The following is a 20,080-nucleotide window of genomic DNA, read 5'->3' as shown; positions in this document are numbered from 1 at the left end:
ATCTACTACAAATGACACGAAGGCTTTGCCCTTTGGCTGAAAGGCCCGTGTCATCTGCAAACAAAGATTTTTGACACCCTGGTGGTAAATCAGGGAAGGACCGTTTCACCGTGGCATCCAGTCGGCGTGTGTTGAACCGTCGTCCAACTCGCTCCTCCTGCCGACGAATCCGCGCAATGCGCAGGCGTATTTTTCCGATGAGGAGGTGATGATCAGACGCGATATCAGCACTACGTTTATTCCGTACATCAAGAAGACTCCGTTTCCATTTTCGGCTGATGCAGATGTGGTTGATTTGATTTTCTGTAAAGCCGTCACGGGAGACCCACGTGACCTTGTGAACCGGTCGATGAGGGAAGAGCGATCCCCCAATCACCATATCGTTATTACCACAAAATTTCGCCAACAGCTCTCCGTTTTCGCTCATTTCTCTGAGACCATGGCGTCCCATAATGCGCTCATGGTTCGAGTTGTCGGATCCGATCTTCGCATTGAAGTTGCCCAAACAGATCTTGATGTCACTTTTCGGAATTCTATCTACGACGGCATTGAGTTGACTGTAGAAGTTCTCTTTGTCTTGCAGATCGGCAGCATTGGTTGGCACATAACATTGGATTATAGTAAGGTTTCGGACCCGTGTTCTAAATCTGGCAACGATTATCCTTTCACTTATAGGTTCCCACTTCATAAGCGCAGAGTGTGCCTGAGCGCTTAGTAGGAAGCAAACTCCGCGATGCCGGCGAGCATGTTCACCTCGTAAACCAGAGTATAGCAGAACTTGTCCCGACAGCGTTCTGTGTTCTCCAAAGTTAGGCCAACGGACTTCACTCAGTCCCAGGATCTCAAGCTTCATGCGGCATGCCTCATTGGCAAGTTGTGCCAATTTACCCTGCTGGGCTAGGGTTGAAACGTTCCATGTTCCTATTCGTGTCCGTTGTTTCACGCTAAGAGTCGTTGCCGTAAAATCAGTCCGCATTATTTCATTATCGGATTCTCGAACAAATTGATGTTTCGGGAACAGTAGGTTGTTGGCCCAAGGTTCCCTATCCACCGGGATGGGGCTGCCATCTTAGGTATAGCTTCCGGGGAATAGCATTTCATACTCAGCCGCTGGATGCCAAAACAGACGCTGTCGGAGCCGCTCCTCCTTGGTGAACAGACCCTCGATCAGTCGGGTCAAATTTGTTTAAAGTCCCACTCAACAACAGGACTAGGCTTGTGCGCTTTGAACGGCACACGGTCGCTTTGATAGGGCCTGCTTGGGGACACATGCAGCTTTTTATAGAAGTTCAACAGAGCCCACTGTCGAACCCCACCACATCCTAGGCAGACCCCACAGGACGCACCCTCTCACTCTAGCTGATGTCAGAAGGACTACACTACCAGCAAAGTACGCAACCTTTAGCTGGTGGTCAATTGTCATCGGAAGACCCGTGGAAGCGTGAGTATTGGAACTTGTGAGGGCCAGAGCTATGTTGGGCGCTCCTTCCCGGATGTCAACTCACCATTTCGTAGCCCAAAAGGCCTTGATGCAAAAAGTTGCTAAAAAAGATAATTAGGACAAAACTTTCAATGCTTTAAAGTTGAAAGTTTTATTCTAGACTAGCAGACCAGACAAACTTCGTTTCGCCTAAACGTGATTTATTCTCTAATTTGATCTCGAGTTATGAAGAAATTGGTGTTTAATTTGTGTGGGAGCCCTCCTTTTCAAAGCGGGGAGGGATCTCGAACCATGTTAAGAACCCTCCCCGGCCCCAAATACCTTTGCAAACAAATTTTCATGTCAATCGGTTCAGTAATTTTCGAGTCTATAAGGTTCAGACAGACAGAAATTCATTTTTATGTATATAAGAAAATAAGAAGATTATCATTCGTTTAATTATGGGCTTTTCCTCCGAATTTAGCATATTAATATATAGGTTAGGGTTTCACCTGACAATAATTAATTTTAAAATTTTTTCTTCTTCTAAACATAGGGTGTTCTCTGTGAGTTGAACATTTTTATCGTTATTGGCATTTTCAGTGTTACAATTGCATCATGAGATTTAGCTTTCTTTCAAACATAGGCTGTTCTTTAGTCATTTAGCCAAATGAACATTTTCATAAAAGTTTTCCATAATTTTTCGTAGTGTCGACCTTGTGTCCTAGTATTTCTTGAAATTTCGATTTTTTATCCTTTCCGTACATTCCACCTTTTAACACAGGTTGGATATCTTCTTTTAAAGCATGTAGGTATTTTCCCAGATTACGCTAAGAGAATATGATTTCTTCCTTGGTAATCATTATGCTACAATAAAGGAATTATTATATCACTCTTGGTTTTTTCGTGATTTAAGAGAAGGATCCATATACTTTTTTTCCTTAATCCGAGCAAATGCAAAATATGAAGAAATAAAGGCGATCGTATATTTTTTAATTATGCTAAGCAACTATATGGATCATTAAACTTCAGTGGGAAATTATTCTTCTAAAAAAAACTGTCGGCTCTATTACTAATTCGGGCGAATGATCCATTCGGGCAAATGGTCTTTTCGGACGTTTGGTCTTTTCGAACGAATGGAATTTGGGCATGTGTTACATACGGGAGTTTGTCATTCTGGCGCATGAAATATTGGCTTGTGTCATTCAGACGTAGGTGATAGAATCTTAAGAACACGGTAATTCATGTTGATGAAAAGTTCTGTTTTGAGGATGCTGCATGGAACTGTTGATTCGTTGAATATGAACTATGTTCATCCTTAAACTGCAGAAACTTAAGTGTGCAGAATATAGAAATCTATACATAAATAGGTATCCAATGCCAGGCATATAAGGGACGATAATAGGGCGAAAATCAATAACTAGGCCAGTTTATGATTAATAAAAGCATAAATAGCTGCTACATTCCGCTATCACCCTAATAACCCACATGCACAGTAATGCTTACAATGGGTATTTAGGATCGTCATATCACAAATAAAATTCCCAGTGAATCAGACCGCAGGTGTTTTACGGCGTGGAGCAGAGAATGATGTGGCACATTTGGAGGAATAAAAATACCGAAATGTGATTCCGGTACGGTAAGGGTATTAAGGTATGATTGAGAACCTTGCAAAAGGAGAATGTAAAGAAGGAAATATTCCAACCATCGAATGTGCAGAGAGGTTTTGATAAACGAGTCAATGATTTGGAAGCGTTTTCCGTTGCACTGACGTTTATGCTTTCGGTAGTTTTTTTTTCCCAAAGAAGATTTTGTGTACCGTTCGATCGATATATTCACCATGTGTTGTGTACGAGAAGCAAATGACCGATAGTGCTACAGGTGGATGTAGATATAGGATAAAGCATTTCAAGCGATTTCAACCTCGTTTCCAAATGTCCCCTCCCCTTCCAAATTGATAGAGTTGTTTTAGTGACATTTTATGAGTTATACGAGTTCAAGAATATGAGAACTACCTTCATTGAATTCTGCTCATAAAACCGTCTGAATAATTCTTGATGAAAAAGAATTATTTCCTATGATTTCTTTATTAGTATCAAAATAAATTTTTGATTAGTATTAAAACACAAGACCAAAACCATGTTTGAAAGAGAATAATACTCCGGGTATTATATGTATTATAAAATATTTTTTTCTGTAGTGAATAACTTAGGTTATGAGTGGAAATATATGTCTTTATATTCCAAAAGTATGCAAATCATCAGGAAGACAATCAAAAATGTAGAAACGATTATTATGATATTATTGGATGTTATACAATGACATTTGAGATTATGTGTTCTATCAGTGTAATCAGAATTAAAAAGAGTTTTGTTTTCTAGCGATTTTCACGATAATTCCATCGTCGATAGCGTAATCCATCAAAATAGATGGGGTGTAATATTCTTTATCAGCAACAGCAACAGTGCTACGGTACTTTTTCATTAGACATAATCCCGCTTATCGATTTTCCATTTATTCCCCAAGGATAATTAATAGCAAATGTCTTCTCCCTGTCGCACTTCGCTTGCAATAAAGCTACACCGAAAGCTCAAGAAAAATGCTCCTTCTTTATCTTCTTGAAGTGACATAGTGCATCAGTTACCGGTAAAATGGTGTTCGTAACGGTAGTCTTCTATCACCCGGTCTGTTGAGACCATTACAACCGGCTTCGGGGAATTATTATTAATCTTCTTCAATTGTTCATCCATCATGGCAATCCGGTTCCGGTTGCCATTCGCCTCCAAGGAATAGAGCCCGCTCTGTTGTGTCTTCTACACGCTTATAATAATACACCATCCGTTCCCATTGACCGCAAGACGCACTGGCGAAGCGGTTTCTTCCTGCCAACAGATGTTGAGAGCAACATCAGATGACGCACTGGCTGCTGACTGCTGCCGCTCGGAGGGTGGTGTCGGGTGGGAGTAACTACGAGTCTCGCGCGCAGTCGGACCGCAGCCGGAACCTTTTAAAACCGGATAAATAAGAAATATCACCACAGGCTACCATCTTTACCAGCAACGAAGTAATAAATATTTTTCCAGATTCAAGATTCTAGCGCAATAATGCAAGTGAGCAGAACAAACGGCAAGGCAGTTGATTCCTGAAGGTGGCAGGGGTTTAATTCTGTAACCGAGCCAAATGGCGCACAGACGGTAAGGGAAGAGAGATGGGCAGCGATGAGGTTTGTAGTGATAGGATTTTTGTACATGCTTTGAAAACATATTTTTTGGGTTTCTACCCGAGCAGGAGCGACGACCTCGATAACAGAAATTGGTATGATTTAGCCTTGCATAAGAGGTAAAATACCAAATAATAATACCAAAAACTTATATGCAGAATACTCAAGGCATACCATTCTTAGGTATTTCAATACCAAACTAATAATAATTGGTTATGCATTTGGTATTGAAATAAAATTTAATAACAGACTTTGTTATGGTTCAAGTATTGTGCATATTAATTTTTATTATTATTATTTTGGTATTTTACCTCTTATGCAGGGCTAGTTCATAACAGAGTATGGTATCAATAACAGAATTAAGTATTATTTAGCCAATTTCTCCTGCTCGGGTAGAGTAAGTACAATCCACATGAACCGTTTCAGAATCCTATAAAACACTTGGAATGAGTTTTCAATTATATGTAGTTAGTTTGAATTCTGAACTTCACATTAAAAGCTATTATTATTATTGTAATTTTTTTTCGGTTTCGTTTTGTTTTTTTTTCAATCATTTGTTTATTAATTAGGCTCAGGCGATTTGAAAAAAAAGCTTTACTGATCCGATATTTCATAATTATAATATTAAGAGTGACAACACATATCTCGCGCTTAGAAACATAGGGGTGTAACTGTATTGATTGAACTCTCTTCATCGATTTTTCATTTAATTAATAACTCAGCTGATTCAAAAGCTACAACCGTGATGTTTGCTTCTGGTACAAGATGTAATTGAATCATTTGTTTGAGAAACTGCATATGTATGTATGTATGAATGTAGTAAGCCACCATCCTGGCTAGAGTCTTGCTCTGCATGCGGTTCCACTGGACAGTAAGGTCAAATTTCAATATGATTTTGCATTCAACATATTGCTGTATTAAGGGCCAAAATGGGGGTGGTGGACCTGTAAGCAGAGACACTTACACCAAACCCACGGGAAAATGAGAATCTCCTTCCAGCAGAATGATCCAACAGAAATAATAATGGAATTTGCAATATTTGTCAAGCTTTCCACGGGATGGTTTGTTTGAAGAAGGGCGCGTCAACTGGTTCACAACTGTTGGAGATAAAAGTAATAGACGCGAACGACTAATACTTTCCTTCCTTCACTCCGATTGGCTACCACTTCATTGTCCAGTTGTAACTTCATTGATGCCCTGATGCACCCTCCCATCCCCATATCATATATTTACAGTAAAATCAGTAATATTGTAAGGGAAATTTGGGCATGTATGAAGAATATATAAAATAGTGATCTGGTAGAAAATCCTATAAAGCTACGCTGCTCCAATATCTTGCTATGAAACATCAATTTCATTATTAATTTAGGCTAAAAGTAGCTACTTCCTGTAAGCACAACTTTATACGGTGGTGTTGTGGTTGAATAATTACTGAACATCGGGCCTGTATCGGAAAAATTATCCCTGGTGGCATAAGCAGTGTTTAATTCATTAAAAAAAATGATTATGTATTGTAACTAAAATGAAATATATTCATGTTAAGAAGAAATGTGATGAGTATTAAACAATAGTAATAAATATTGTAATATATAATGTATTCAATAGCTTTTCACTACGATGGCCATTTATTGAATCCATAAAAATATTGCAATGCGCAAAAAAAGTTTTTATGTATGTTTAAAAGGACTGTTTCTGTCCCCAATTAAAGTTTTTCGTCCGACATGATCTTTTTCTTGATTGTGAGCTAGAATGGAGAAATTTAAATAGAAATATTCTGATTATCAATTAAAATAACCATTTATACAAATATAGAAACTAATATAATAAAAATGATAATAATAATAATCATCAATGATACAAAACAAAACAAAATAATAAGATGATCGCATTCGGGCTGCATGAGACTTCATCTTTTGAATTTGGAATTATCGACATAGTGACGTGTCTGGTTCAGGATTAACTATATTCAGGTTAAGCCAGTCAGGAACAAATAATAATATATAAATAATGTAATATAAATTAGATTAATAAATTCTATTTAATACAATATATGGTGTTGTAAGATGTACCCAAAACTAAATTTTATAAGAAATGCTGTAAGTAAACTTTTTGATTAGTCACAATTTAGATTTAAATACTGGTCGCAGGTAATAAACGTAAAAAAAACTTTTTTGATTGATCTACAAAATTATTATCACTTTTTTTCCGAATCAGAATAATTTGAGAACTGGAAATTTTAATTTTATTTGTATCAGGATTTCCGCATATATGTACTGTTATCTCAATATTCCTAAAAAAAATTAAATTCGTTTAAAAATAAATATTCTTAAAAATATTCGTCAAATAACATACGGATAATATGATTCGATATAAGGATTAGAGTAACTATAGTTTCGTATGTAGATGTGAAAAAGTTCATGGCAATAAATGCAAATAATTGAATATTTATGAAAGTGTATGAAAGTATGTGACAGTATATATGCCTATTAAAATTTATGAAATGAATGAAAATATATAAAAATGAAAATGTATGTAAATCTATGAGAATATTTGAAATTAATCCGAACATATGGAATAAATGGAGCCATATAAAATATTTAAGATCATGAATGCTCCATAATTCTTCAAGAAACAACAATTTAAACAAAAAATCATTGGATGCTCCGTAGCAGTGACTCGGTATTGCAGCTACAACAGACTTGCAGACTTTTATGGCAATAAATAGGATTTTTTCTGTGAATTAGTGTACACGGTCTTATCCCATTTCCTAATAATTTATTCAATATGTTAAGAAATGCAACAGATAATTTGTGTACTTAAGATGGAATTCAGAGGCTATAAAATTTAATTTTATTATTTAATTAAATCGCGGATTTAATTGTAATATCAGTCTCTTGAATAAAAAGGATAAACTGTTTGTTCTGCAACAAATATGATACACCTTTTAAAAACAATCCTTCTCAAATATTTTTTTATGAAAGATTTTAAGCCCTATGATTACTTGGAATTACCTTGGATTAACATATGTCAATATTGTAACGTGAATATTTTGATACATATTTATACATACATATTTTAATATTTATATTGTCAATATTTGTCTTTTGATTAAAATCATACTTATGGAATGAGCTTTCGAATCAAAAGATAAACGAGCACACAGATCTAAGCCCATAAGGAATTATTAAATACTAATCCACTTGTCATAAGACGAGCTTGCACAATCCCATCCAATTCCACCACCCAATCGTGTCCCGACAGATACCTATCTCGACCTCAACAGTAAGGTCGTCCTCAGTGTCTCGTATTTGACTACAAGTACGAGACACTGAGGACGACCGCACTACCGAGGCCAAAACACGCATCCGCCAAGACACAACCAAGAGGAGGAACCAAACGGGACCGTACAAACTCATTTATGAAAAGTGAAGACATTCCACTAAAAAGCTCAAAATAATTTTCTTAACTAAATACTAATGTTGGTACAAGAAAGACAGAAATCGTACCATTTCTGACTTTTGAATCAGAAAATATACAGCAAATTTCATTGAATGATAAAAATAGAATGTAATGGAGACTAAAAGCAAATGGATAACAAGGATAATCGGAAAGGGCTCACCGAATTTTTCGTGGAAATGAGTTGGCGTATGTTTGAGATATCCGAGGTCCATCGTCTTGTTTGAATTAGTAAAGTATGGTTCAATTCTTGAGCACATATTCTCGTCTTTATCAGCATTTGTTGTTCAATGACGCCCTCAGAATCACAATCCTTTAGTCACTTTGGTCCACCTCTTTTAAACTTTCACTGTTGATTTTTCTGCAATTTTTCATACTTGCAAAGATAACTTTCACATTTTTTTTTCAATTTTTCATTCATCCAAAAAATTACAGCCAAAAATCTGCTGTCCAGAAAAAATACGTCAGTTTGCTTGGCCTTGACTACTACGATCTACGTCATTCGTTTGAGAAACTGCATATATCCGATTATACAATTTCGAGAAAACAACAAAAACTGGTTTTGAACAAATTGGAATCGAATCTTTCGATTTCTTCAATACAGATCAATAGTTTTTTGGCAAAACTCAACTCCATGGGGCACTTCCAGTGCAAAAACTGTAAACAGTACTCCATAAATGATCTTCAAAGTGTGTGCACATACATCGTTTCTCAAACAAACGAAAAAAAAAAAAAATTATGCGTCCCTAAATAAAAATTTGTTTTCGTATATTTTGCCAGAACACGTATTTTTGGACGAGGATACAGAATATATAAAAATCTTATTGTGGCTAAAAATGTTACATATGCTGTTTCTCAAACAAACGGTTCAATTATCCTTTATTGTACCAAACTATTAAATCTTCGGAAAAGTAACACAATTTGCATTGATGATAAAAAGAAAACATCGACGAAAAAATCGATCAATGCAGTTCCGCTACCATAATTCTAAACGCAAGATATGCATTTTCAAACAAATTTATTTTGTACTCTTTCTAGAGTTCTTCCTTGGAAGACGATGTCGATCCAGATATTGAGAATTCGGCCCGACGCTGGCTCGCCACTAGTTTCCTGGTTGAAATCCATAACAAGCTGGAGAAGCATTTGCATGAATGCATGTCTGGTAGATCCCGAGCAGGAGCGACAACCTCGATAACGGAAATTGGTATGATTTAGCCTTGCATAAGAGGTAAAATACCTACCAAAAAATAATACCTGTGAAACCAAGTTGAGCGCGATGGGTTGTATTGACCTCTGATGTCCACACAGTATAAAAATGTTACAGCATATATGATGTAACAAAAAGGCTCCGTTCGATTCGACTCAATATTTCATCACTTTTTAAAATTACAGGTCGTCGTTTCTATGGAGCTTGTATTCAATATTGTATACAAGAAAGTTGAATGTAAAATTAGAGGCTATTGAACACAAAAACAAGCGTTTAAATATTTCCATGGCGTGTAATTTTCAGAATTTTTAACTGTGCAGACTTCAGATTTGTCTTGATGTTTTTTTTTGCTACAGGGCCAAAAATTCGGTAGACCAATCCCACCAGCTAATGTAGCGCTGGAGGAGTGGTTTTGCCTTAAATTGTGTCATAGTCTCCTCCTTCCAGAAAATGATTATGAACACAACTGAAATATAATCTAGCATCTTTCTTGACCTGTCCAGCATTAAATTCTGTTTCTATGGTAACAAGTAGAGGCCTGGATAAAAGAAACGCGGATAGAAAATATGACTCTGCCAACACTGCAGTCAATCTTCTTCATCAAATACCAACACATGAAAAGAAAGAAATGGTTTATGTAGTTAAAATCTCACAATCTGTTATTTAATGTGTCTACATCACATAACAATACACAGATAGAAAAATTCACTAAAATTTACACTAATAATCATGCACATAAATGGAACATCATTATTAGCGTAGTTCCACGCGTGATATAGCCTAAATCTATACAATATTTAACGTGAATCATCAATATTGCTTGCAAGTTGTACGCAAACTTGTTAGGAAGAGAACCGTTTCAGCGTAGAATAGCGTAGATTTTCGCATCTCAAGTTTTACGCGCTGTTTACTTTTCACAACTTTTTTCTGTGTAGAATCTAATGAACAATGCAATTTTATTTCATAATCTATAAATGACTTGCATATTTTATTACAAATTAATGTAAAATTCATGAAAATTTGTTTATTCAAAAATGTGTATAGAATCAAATTTAGCCGTTTTCAGTATTTGAGCCAACATATTGGCTGCTTGACAGGTGTCTTGTTCGATTGGCTGCTGTTTTTTGACGGTTCGATTGGCGGCACATACCTATCCGCGTTTCTCTAGTAACAAGTGGATGGTGCAGGGTTGCTGGATTTTTAATAGACACTTACTGCCGCTAACCACAAGTCGAGCACATCTGTATATGGCGTCCATATACAGATATGCTCGACTTGCGGTTAGCGGCAGCTTATGAGATATGCAGTGACACAAGAATTCGATAACGAAAAATGAAATATATGTTCGGTGTCAACAGTATTTCTAGTATTACTTCTGCTACTCTCATCATATGAAAATAGTTTTTATATGAAAATTCTCCTTGAAGTGTCAGGAAAAAAAAATGTGGTGCTTGAATAGATTTTTAGGTTAAAAATATCCCCTTAAATGGTAAAAAAGTCAAATTTTCACCGATGATATATTTCAATCGACACAGATCCTTAAACAAGAGGTCAAAAACTATGATCTAATGGCTTAACATCCGAGGTGCATTCACTTTTTTATTGAAGCAGGGAAAAGCCCCTGGGAGTGTTGTTTCAAGTGAACCACTTCTTCCAAAGGCATAAAACCTTCCCTTCTTTTCAAATTATTGGTACAATTCAGATGCACTACCAGTGCGAAAAAAAATCTCTTTAAAGGAAGTGCGATAACTAACATAACTTATTAATCGATAACTAACATAACTATTTAATCGATTGATTAGAAAAAAAAGGAATAGATATAAAAGTTTTGTAGTATGAATGCCTGGTAGTGATTGCTTTGACACAGTGGTATCATTGGATGTCCTCGGCGGTGGTGCAATCACGTTGATAATGAGGTAACAATGGGTTTGATAAAGCTGGTTGTAGTAGTTTGGCGTGACGAGAACGAGTTATGAATAGTCCAGTTCCTGGGAAATTTGCTTGCCGTTGACCGAGAAATCAGGTGCGCCGAGACGATGGTAGAGCAGTGAGATGATACAAGGCTCGGTTGATCTACGAATGCTTTTGACAGCATTTGTTTCCTGGCAGGGAAGCGGGGTCTACCACTGGCCGAATGTTATGAGGAGTTAGGAGTAGTCCAGTTCCTGATAATTTTGCGTACCGTTGACTGACAGGGAGGCAGGGTCTACCACTAGTGATCAATCAGGTGCGTCGAGTCGGTGGTGGAGCAGTGAGGCGATGTAAAGCTCGATCGAGACACCGCTGAAGCGCGAACACGCTGCAGTTCGACGGCGAGAGATTACATCAAATATTGACTAAGGTTGTTTCTTAGTAGCTAGTTCACAGCAATTTTGAACTTCCTTAAATTGTGCTCGGATTTCAGAGCCGTGGGTAAAGCATTGTATCGACAATTTCTATAATAAGAGAACGATTTTTCCCAGTTTCTGTGTTTCTACGTGCCATGTACAAGTTGGTCCGATTCCTGGTTTCATGTGAGTGATCATGTCTCCGGAGAATGTAGTTGTGATGGAACTTGATATTGTATAGTAGATTCTACATGGTTACCCGAGTCTGTAGCTCGCACAAGGCTAAGATTGGACTGATGGACGGCGCTGCATTTGAATACAGGTCAAAGGTAGCAGGTAATTGTGGAATACCATAAACTATTTTCAGGCAGCGGTTTTGTGTAGATTGCAGTGGTTTCAAGACAGTTTTAGTGGCAGCTCTCCAGATAGACACTAAATATTGCAGTTTAGACTGAATGAATGTTTGGTACATAGTGAAGAGTTGTTTCATTGGAAGGAATTTAGAGATTCTCCAGAATATTCCACAATATGAACTTATATCGCTCCTAAGATTGCCCACATGAGGCTTCCAACTTAGAGTAGGATCGAATATCAATCCAAGGTACATGTAAGTCTCTGCTTTTTTTATTGTTGTTGTGCCAACTGTAAGCTCTTCGTGGATAGCGTTTCTCTGCGAGAATAAAACACCATGTAGTTCGTTTCTTCAAGGTTCAATGACAGTTAATTTTCAGCGAAAAACATCTGCAGTTTGCATATGTTTCCCTCGTCTGCATTATCAATCAAGCAGGGCTAGTAGCTGTGTACGTCAGCGATGTATCGTCGGCAAATAATCTAGGTTTTCCGTTAAGCTCAAGCTTAGATAGATCATTTATGTAGAGAAAAAAAGTAAGGGTCCAAGGTTACTCCCCTGCGGAACTCCAACTGTAACTACTCTCTTTGAGCTTGAGCTGCCTTTGCATAATAGTTGCCTTTAAACATAGCGTGCGGTGTCCACCGCTCAGCAAGTAAAACATTTGTTTTTCAAACCGTCATAGGAAATTTTTCCCTTTCTATTAGACCATTAGGCCGAAAGTCAATTGGCCGAAAGGGTCATTTAGCCGAATAGGCCATTTGGCCGAATAGATCATTTGGCCAAATATGTCATTTGACCGAATAGGCCATTTGGCTGAAACAGTCATTTGACCGAAATGGCATTTGGCCGAAACTGTTGTTTAACAGAAAGAACTATTTGGCCGAAATGCCATTTGACCGACCAGGTCTTTGGACAAAAAAAGTAGTTTGGACGAATAGGTCATTTGACTAAAAACGAGGTTTGGCCCTAATGGTCATTTGGCAAAAAGAAACACTTTGAAAAGTGAAAAGTGAAAAATGAGGAGCCAGAATAAAACCTCTCAAGACCTCTTACTTCTCTGTCATCATTTCTCACTTCTCATTGCGAAAAGGGTGAAGAGCAAAGTGAGAAGTGAGATATAATGTGTGAGAAATAGAACGTCTTACACCTATCTCCTCATTTCTCACTACTTAATTCTTACTGTGGAAAGTGCAACGTAAGACGATTTACTTTACACTAATCATTTCTTATTTCTCATTTCTCACTGTGAGTAGTGATAAAAAAAAAGTGAGAAATCAGAAATGAAAAATGATGAGTGAGAAGTGCGACGTCTTACTCTGATTGCTCGTTCTTCATTTCTTGCTTATCACAGCTTATCCTCACTTTTCACAATAAGAAGTGAGAAATTATGAGTGAGATATGAGACGTCTTACTTCTCGCTCCTCATGTCTCACCTCTCACTGAGTAAAGTAGGAAGAACAAATTGAGAAGAAATCCATTCTTATTTCTTATTTATTATTAAATCTTCAGCTTAAACTTGTGCAGGTACAAACTTATACTTAATGGACAATCCTTTGCCTGTATATGGACTTATGTATGCAAAAATCATAAACGACACGGCAGCACATAGTCCATGGATAGTTGAAACTGTAGTTGGTGCGACTGGTTTTCTTCTCATAAGGTACACTGGGGGAAGTGGAAAAAGGGGGTAAGTGTAAAAATCGACTCGAAAAATTGGAATTGTACTTACTTTACAGTTTTTACCACATCATAACATTATGTAAGAATATACTTTGATGCTCACACTAATACTATGTTGAAATTTCTATATTACATACACTAACACGGTTAACGCTTGAACTGTAATTTTAGGTTTCGCGAAAAGTTGATTTTTGCATTCATAAAATGAATTCTTATTTGCACCAATTGTTCTTTTTTCAAGTTATTTTTTATCACTGGTGACCATTATAATACAATTAAACTAATCCCATTCAATTGGTAGTGGTTTGTACCAAGAAAGCAAATAATTCAAAGATTTTACACTTACCCCAGGTATCAAACACTGCAGGGGAAGTGGTTAATGTTCTAAATACGCATTTTTTTTTCTTCCCTCCATGGTTTATTTCGATAGCTGTGAAGCTTAATATGTTCCTTCTTTGTTATCATTGTGATTCCAGTGGTGATTGGACTCATATAAATGAAAAAATGCTTGATTAATCCACCTATCGGTATTGATGCCTATCACATGTTTTACATATGAAAAAAAAAATGTATAAGAAAGTTAAAAATAGCACTGATAGATAAATATATTGTATAATTCATATTAATTTTTACTCAAAACAAGTTTTGCCGTTGAATGCAATTTTTTGCGAGCAATTTGGTTAAGGACAAGTGCTTAAGAATAGCTGATATTTTTTTACGTGCTTTGCGCACATACATACATACAAATACGCACATACAGACATCATCTCAATTCGTTAAACTAAGTTGATTAGTTCAAAACTCTGTAAGTCCCATTTTTCCTTTAAGAAGTTCATCTTTGGGGCGAACATATAGACTTTACGTACACTTATTCGTACACGTGTTCGAGAAGGCAAAACCCGTCCTCCCCTAGCTATTACGAGAATTCCTTGAGGATCTACTCCGTTACGGTCACTCCTGACGGAATCCAAGTTTCAAAGTGCTCGCGTTTTCGGGGGCACACCACTCGATACGGAGGCAACGCACAACTGTCATTTTTTGACTTAGCTTTGCTGCGTCGCAGCATGCGTGAAAAAATAAAAATGACAGTTGTGCGTTGCTTCCGTATCGAGTGGTGTGCCCCCGAAAACGTGAGCACTTTGAGACTTGAATTCCGTCAGGAGTGACCATAAGGTAATAAAACCCACCTTTGCTAGCGAGTCCGCCTTCTTATTGCCATAGATTAGGCAACAGGATGGGACCCATACAAAGGTAATCTTGAATGATCTTTCGACCAAATCACGCATCTGCTCTCTTATGTTTGTAAGAAAGTAAGATGCGTGCTTAACAGGTTTCATCTTCTTTTGTCTATAAACTCAATCGTCATATCTTTTTTAGCCAATGTTCTATCAACTTTTGTGCATGAATTACCATTATTTTTTTCCATATCTTTTTTTCCCTAACTTACCATTTTCTTCGGCCAGTCATGTCTTGCCATAATTTTTTGCCATATTGGTTATTTTTTTTGTTAGAAATAAGCGTTAGACACTTGCAAATAAACTGTGTGTTCGGGGCTCAAGAAACGAAAAGTGAATGATATTTTTTGACGTGACATGCAATGCTGGCATCCCATCCCAGCCCGCTACGATTGTTTCAAATTTGTGCACATTATTTACCTTGTTAGATATGATAACACTTCACTTGCCTACTGTGATTAAATTTCAATTATTTAAACATTGTTTATTATTTTCACTTAAAATTCCATAATTTAAGTCGTTTTAATAATTCATTATCAATACGTTTTTTTTTTGCATTTTCGATAGCTTCGATGTTTCACACAATTAGTTTATGTTTTATTCATTTAGACATTTTATTGCCAGTTGGATTTTAGTACATAAACATATAAAAAAATACTCAATCTACTACTTATGTCATATTTTACTCTACATTTACCACAGTGCAAAAATTAGTAAGTAAGAGAGCGACTTATGATAATAGCTATCATTAAAATAATAATTGCCAATTCACATCAAATGGAAATCTGATATTGAGTAGCCAATACGTTGCCTAATTTACGTCAATTAATTTCTCTCGGCTACGATTTTAACGAAAAGCTATCGTAATTAAATTAACATTAATTACCGAAAACGTTGCTTTCTGGTGAAGCATCTCCCGGCGGCGGCCGCATGACTTTTCAACATGTTGCCATCCACGCTTTTCGCGGAATTTTTCTCGCCGGAAAGTGGAGGAACGCCTTTCATCGCATAACGAAACTTCCCGGAACTAGAAGCCTGTGTGCCGGGGACTGGTGGTATGCAAGGGAAAAAAAGAAGCTTAGCCATGCTGCTCGGTAATTATGTTAGCATTCAGCAATATGCAGATTCTTTCCCTTATATTTGTAATATAAAAATATAGAGCGACACAAATGAAACTCGCTGCCATTAAGCGCAATGAGTCTCATTTAGCTACGATTAGATCCTTTGGATACAAAAAATGTTCCTCCCCCTTTTACTGAATAAACAATCAATCAGCTACCATACAGTCACTTAGCGCTTCACTATGATGTTTTCCCTACTATAATCAGTGTGCTAATGATGATGCTGGAAGTCTGGGGTAATCAATGATAAACTTTAAATGTTTTAAATTTTAAACTTCCCTCATTTGATGTTTCCTGGTCGTGCTGTTGGCGGCATCAGTCGTCTAATTGTGTGCATTTGCGTGCTGTGAAGTAGGTGTGGATTCCAGCCCAGTGAAAAGAAAACCCATCCGTTGTCTGTACTGGGTGTTAACTGTTTACTGTTCAGTCTGTGCAACCTTTGGTTGAAGACGTAGATTATTCAGTTAACAAAGAAGCATCTCCTTCCTTTTAATTATACCGAGCACATGTGTTTATTTTAGGCAATAAGGACTATTGAGTCTATGAACTTGAAACCGGTGGAAAATTTACTTGCGTCACTAGAGAACTTTGTCTTTACGATGTTTCGTTCTTGAAAAATGATGTTTTTTTAAGAGTGCCATATCTGTATATTTTTCACAAAATAATTAATTAATTTGACCAAAAAGTACATCCTTTAAAATCAACTTTAATAATCTTTTTTTAGTCGATTCTCTTTAAAATTATTATTTTTTTAAATGTCACTATAATTCAGGATGGCATTGTGGAAAATTCCGTAGAAAACATTTTACAGTTTTTTAGTCATAAGACGAGTTTGTACAATTCCATTTAATTCCACTACTTTATTGCACCTTTGACAGATACGTATTTAGACCTCAACAGTAAGGTCGTCTTCAGTGTCTCGTACTCGACGACGAGTCGAGTCAAATACGAGACACTGGAGACGACCTTACTATTGAGGTCAAAATACGTATCTGTCGAAGGTACAATAAAGTAGTGGAATTAAATGGAATTGTACAAACTCGTCCTATGACAAGGAAATACATTCTTCCAAAAGTTTAAAATAATTTTCGTATTCGTTTTTTTTAGATTATTGATAATACTTGGCAGCGTTCTCACAAAAAAATCTATTATGCTTTGTACCCGACTTATGTTTTCCGAATATCTACTTGTCTTTTCGGGAGAATAGGCGATACAGATTTTTTATTGCTTTTTTCTAATATTATCTGCTTGTGAAAAAAAAATATCATAAAAAATGGAGACGAGCCAAGCTCGGGCTGAAAGTCTCGTTAATAAAGAATATAAAAAAAATCATTAAAATCTGAAACCCTCGGCCCTTTTTTATATGATAATATAAAAATTCCACATAATTCAATCCATTGCAAAACATTGAAATTTGTTTTAAAGAAAACTCAATTTAAACATAACTTTGAAATGTGATTATGGAAATTTTTATCCTTCATCAAGTAGCCAAAAGTAAAGCAAACTCAAATTGATGTGCTGTTTGACCTTTCGATAATATACTTCCGCCTTCTAGTATCGGACGGCTTTGGTGCTGCTGCTGGCACTTTAGTCTAAGAGCAGAGCAGTTTTGAGCAGCATCCGCATCCAAATCATTGAATTGAGCTGGCCTGAAAGCTTCTTGTGGATGGCAGATTTCTTGAGTTATTATTCGATTACCACTGTTTAAATATTTAATTTGAATAAATTTGCATCAGATATAGGATTCGGCTGCCACCTCAGGCGTTCGGCATCGGTGGTGCGTGGTGTACGAAATCCGGCGAAGAAATTAAACTTGATTGTAGTATAGTAGACTCACCTAACAGAATTTGCGTTTGTCCTGGAAACAGAAAAAAAGTTTTCGTTATTTAGTGGAACTGGCTCTAGGAAATATTGGGCGTGTCACATAATATACAAACGCGAAAAAATAGTTGCTTGGTAAAGATAGAAGCAATGCACCTAATGTATGTGTAAATGTTTGATGAATGCTAGGCTGCGTTGCACGAATATTGAAGCATGGAAACAACAAACCAGTAAATAGAAAAAAACTCGTATAACCAATCTTATAACCACTTATCAATACCCACAGATCCTGTTTATGTTATTCTAAATATTTACTATATTCTTACACATCAAATAGTAAACATGTTGCTACCATCCTTCAATACCGCTCAGGTCCTCTAGCAGCAACAATGAACATATTTTTATTTTTCCTATTCATGTTGTAAATACAACTAACCATACTGTAGCTCCAAACATCCTACCAGTAGCAATATTGGTTTTGCTTCGTTAACCATCCAACCATTACTATGGATGTGCGAACGTGATATGTGACTACGAGCATCAGCTTCCCAGTGCCTAGGTCTTGGGTCTTAATCTGGCAGTTCCGGCTGCAGTACAATGTTCCGAGCTGCAATTTTGCCATGGTGTGACTACATTTTGATATTGCAACGAGTACCATCATCACGGGACGGGAATGCAAAAGGTATGAAGAGGATAGAACTTGGCTGGCAAAATTTCCTTTACTCCGCTATTCGTGCTTTTACAACATAAGTAGACTTCTTGGTGTGTGGCTTCCTGGTAGAGTACTTGAAAGTCTCGAGAGTTGATTCAAAAGTCGGCGAATGGCAAAAGCAGTTTCTTGTGGTTTGTCGAGAGAATGGGTCCTCTGATTTTACATAGCGGTGATAATGACTCTCTGGTTGGTATCAATTAAATGGTAACGAAGAATAAGGAGGCGAGTTATACAACGAAATTTTCGAAAATTTCAAACAGCGTTACCCATCTTCTTCTTCTTCAATGGCTCTACATTCCAACTGGAACTTGGCCTGCTTTTCAACTAAGTATTCTATTAGCATTTCCTTAGCCGTGTGGTAAGACACGCGGCTACAAAGCAAGACCATGCTGAGGGTGGCTGGGTTCGATTCTCGGTGCGGGTCTAGGCAATTTTCGGATGGGAAATTGTCTCGACTTCTCTGGGCATAAAAGTATCATCGTGTTAGCCTCATGATATACGAATGCAAAAATGATAACTTGGCTTAGTTAATAACTGTGGAAGTGCTTAATGAACACTAAGCTGCGAGGCGGCTCTGTCCCAATGTGGGGATGTAATGCCAATAAGAAGAAGAAGAAGAAGTAGCATTTCCTCAATTATTAATTGAAAGCTTTCCTATGCCCGCTATTGCATGAGTAATGAGTATGTATCTTGTGTGGAAAGTACAATTGATACACTATGCCCATGGATTCGAGAATGTTTCCAACCCTAAAACATCCTAGTCCGGACCGAGAATCGAACTCCCCATATCCGGACTGGCAACCCTACGCCTTTGCTTGCAAGGCTACTGGAGACCCCAGTACTACATCAGTGCAATATAATCTACTGATGGAGAAAATATTCCATCCGAGACTCTGATACCGGACCAACCGGATGGCACATTTTAATACAGCTCTACCAGAGATTCCACAATATACCGATATAGTGGGTCACAGAATATGTATCATGAAAATGGGTAGTTTTGTTCTTATCACAAGATATGTATAAAACACGTATTTTTTTTATTCATGCATTAGGGAGACCATTTCCATACTAGGGCCAACCATGTTTTTTTTTTTCCGAAAATGACTTTTTTCAACAAAAAAACATAACTTTTGAACAACTGAACTGATTTCAAAGTTAAAATACGGAAAAAAAGATAATTAAACATACTTTAGACAAATAATATAATGACATTGCAAAATTGGTATTTTGCATTAGAAATCATTGAATGTTTTTGTTTTTTGCAATTTTTATAATATCTGACAAGAGGCCGCTAACTATGGGTATGCGACAACACAAACGAAAGGAAACGAAATTTAAAAAGTCCATATTGGCTCAAAATGAAAAAAAAAAACGAATTGTAAATTATTTTCGTAATGTCGAAACGATACGAAATTAGGGTTCCATTCGATACGAAATCTGACGAAACGAAACGATTTTTTTTACAGAATTTTGATTGAATTGTTTTTTTAATACAATTTTAATTTAATGTTTTTATATAGGATATA

General features: G+C 36.8%; 1 protein-coding gene across 1 annotated transcript in view; it reads right to left on the bottom strand.

Annotated features, from left to right (window-relative positions):
• Positions 1–20,080, bottom strand: part of LOC134211016 (protein qui-1) — a 267,806-nt gene that overhangs the window by 201,427 nt on the left and 46,299 nt on the right. Inside the window, exon 3 of the mRNA XM_062687537.1 lies at positions 17,856–17,876. The gene's annotated coding sequence lies outside the window, so the exon portion shown is untranslated. The remainder of the gene's footprint in view (positions 1–17,855; positions 17,877–20,080) is intronic.

This window comes from Armigeres subalbatus, chromosome 2 (assembly GCF_024139115.2).
Source record: "Armigeres subalbatus isolate Guangzhou_Male chromosome 2, GZ_Asu_2, whole genome shotgun sequence".
NCBI lineage: Eukaryota > Metazoa > Arthropoda > Insecta > Diptera > Culicidae > Armigeres > Armigeres subalbatus.
This window is presented reverse-complemented; position numbering and strand designations above follow the sequence as displayed.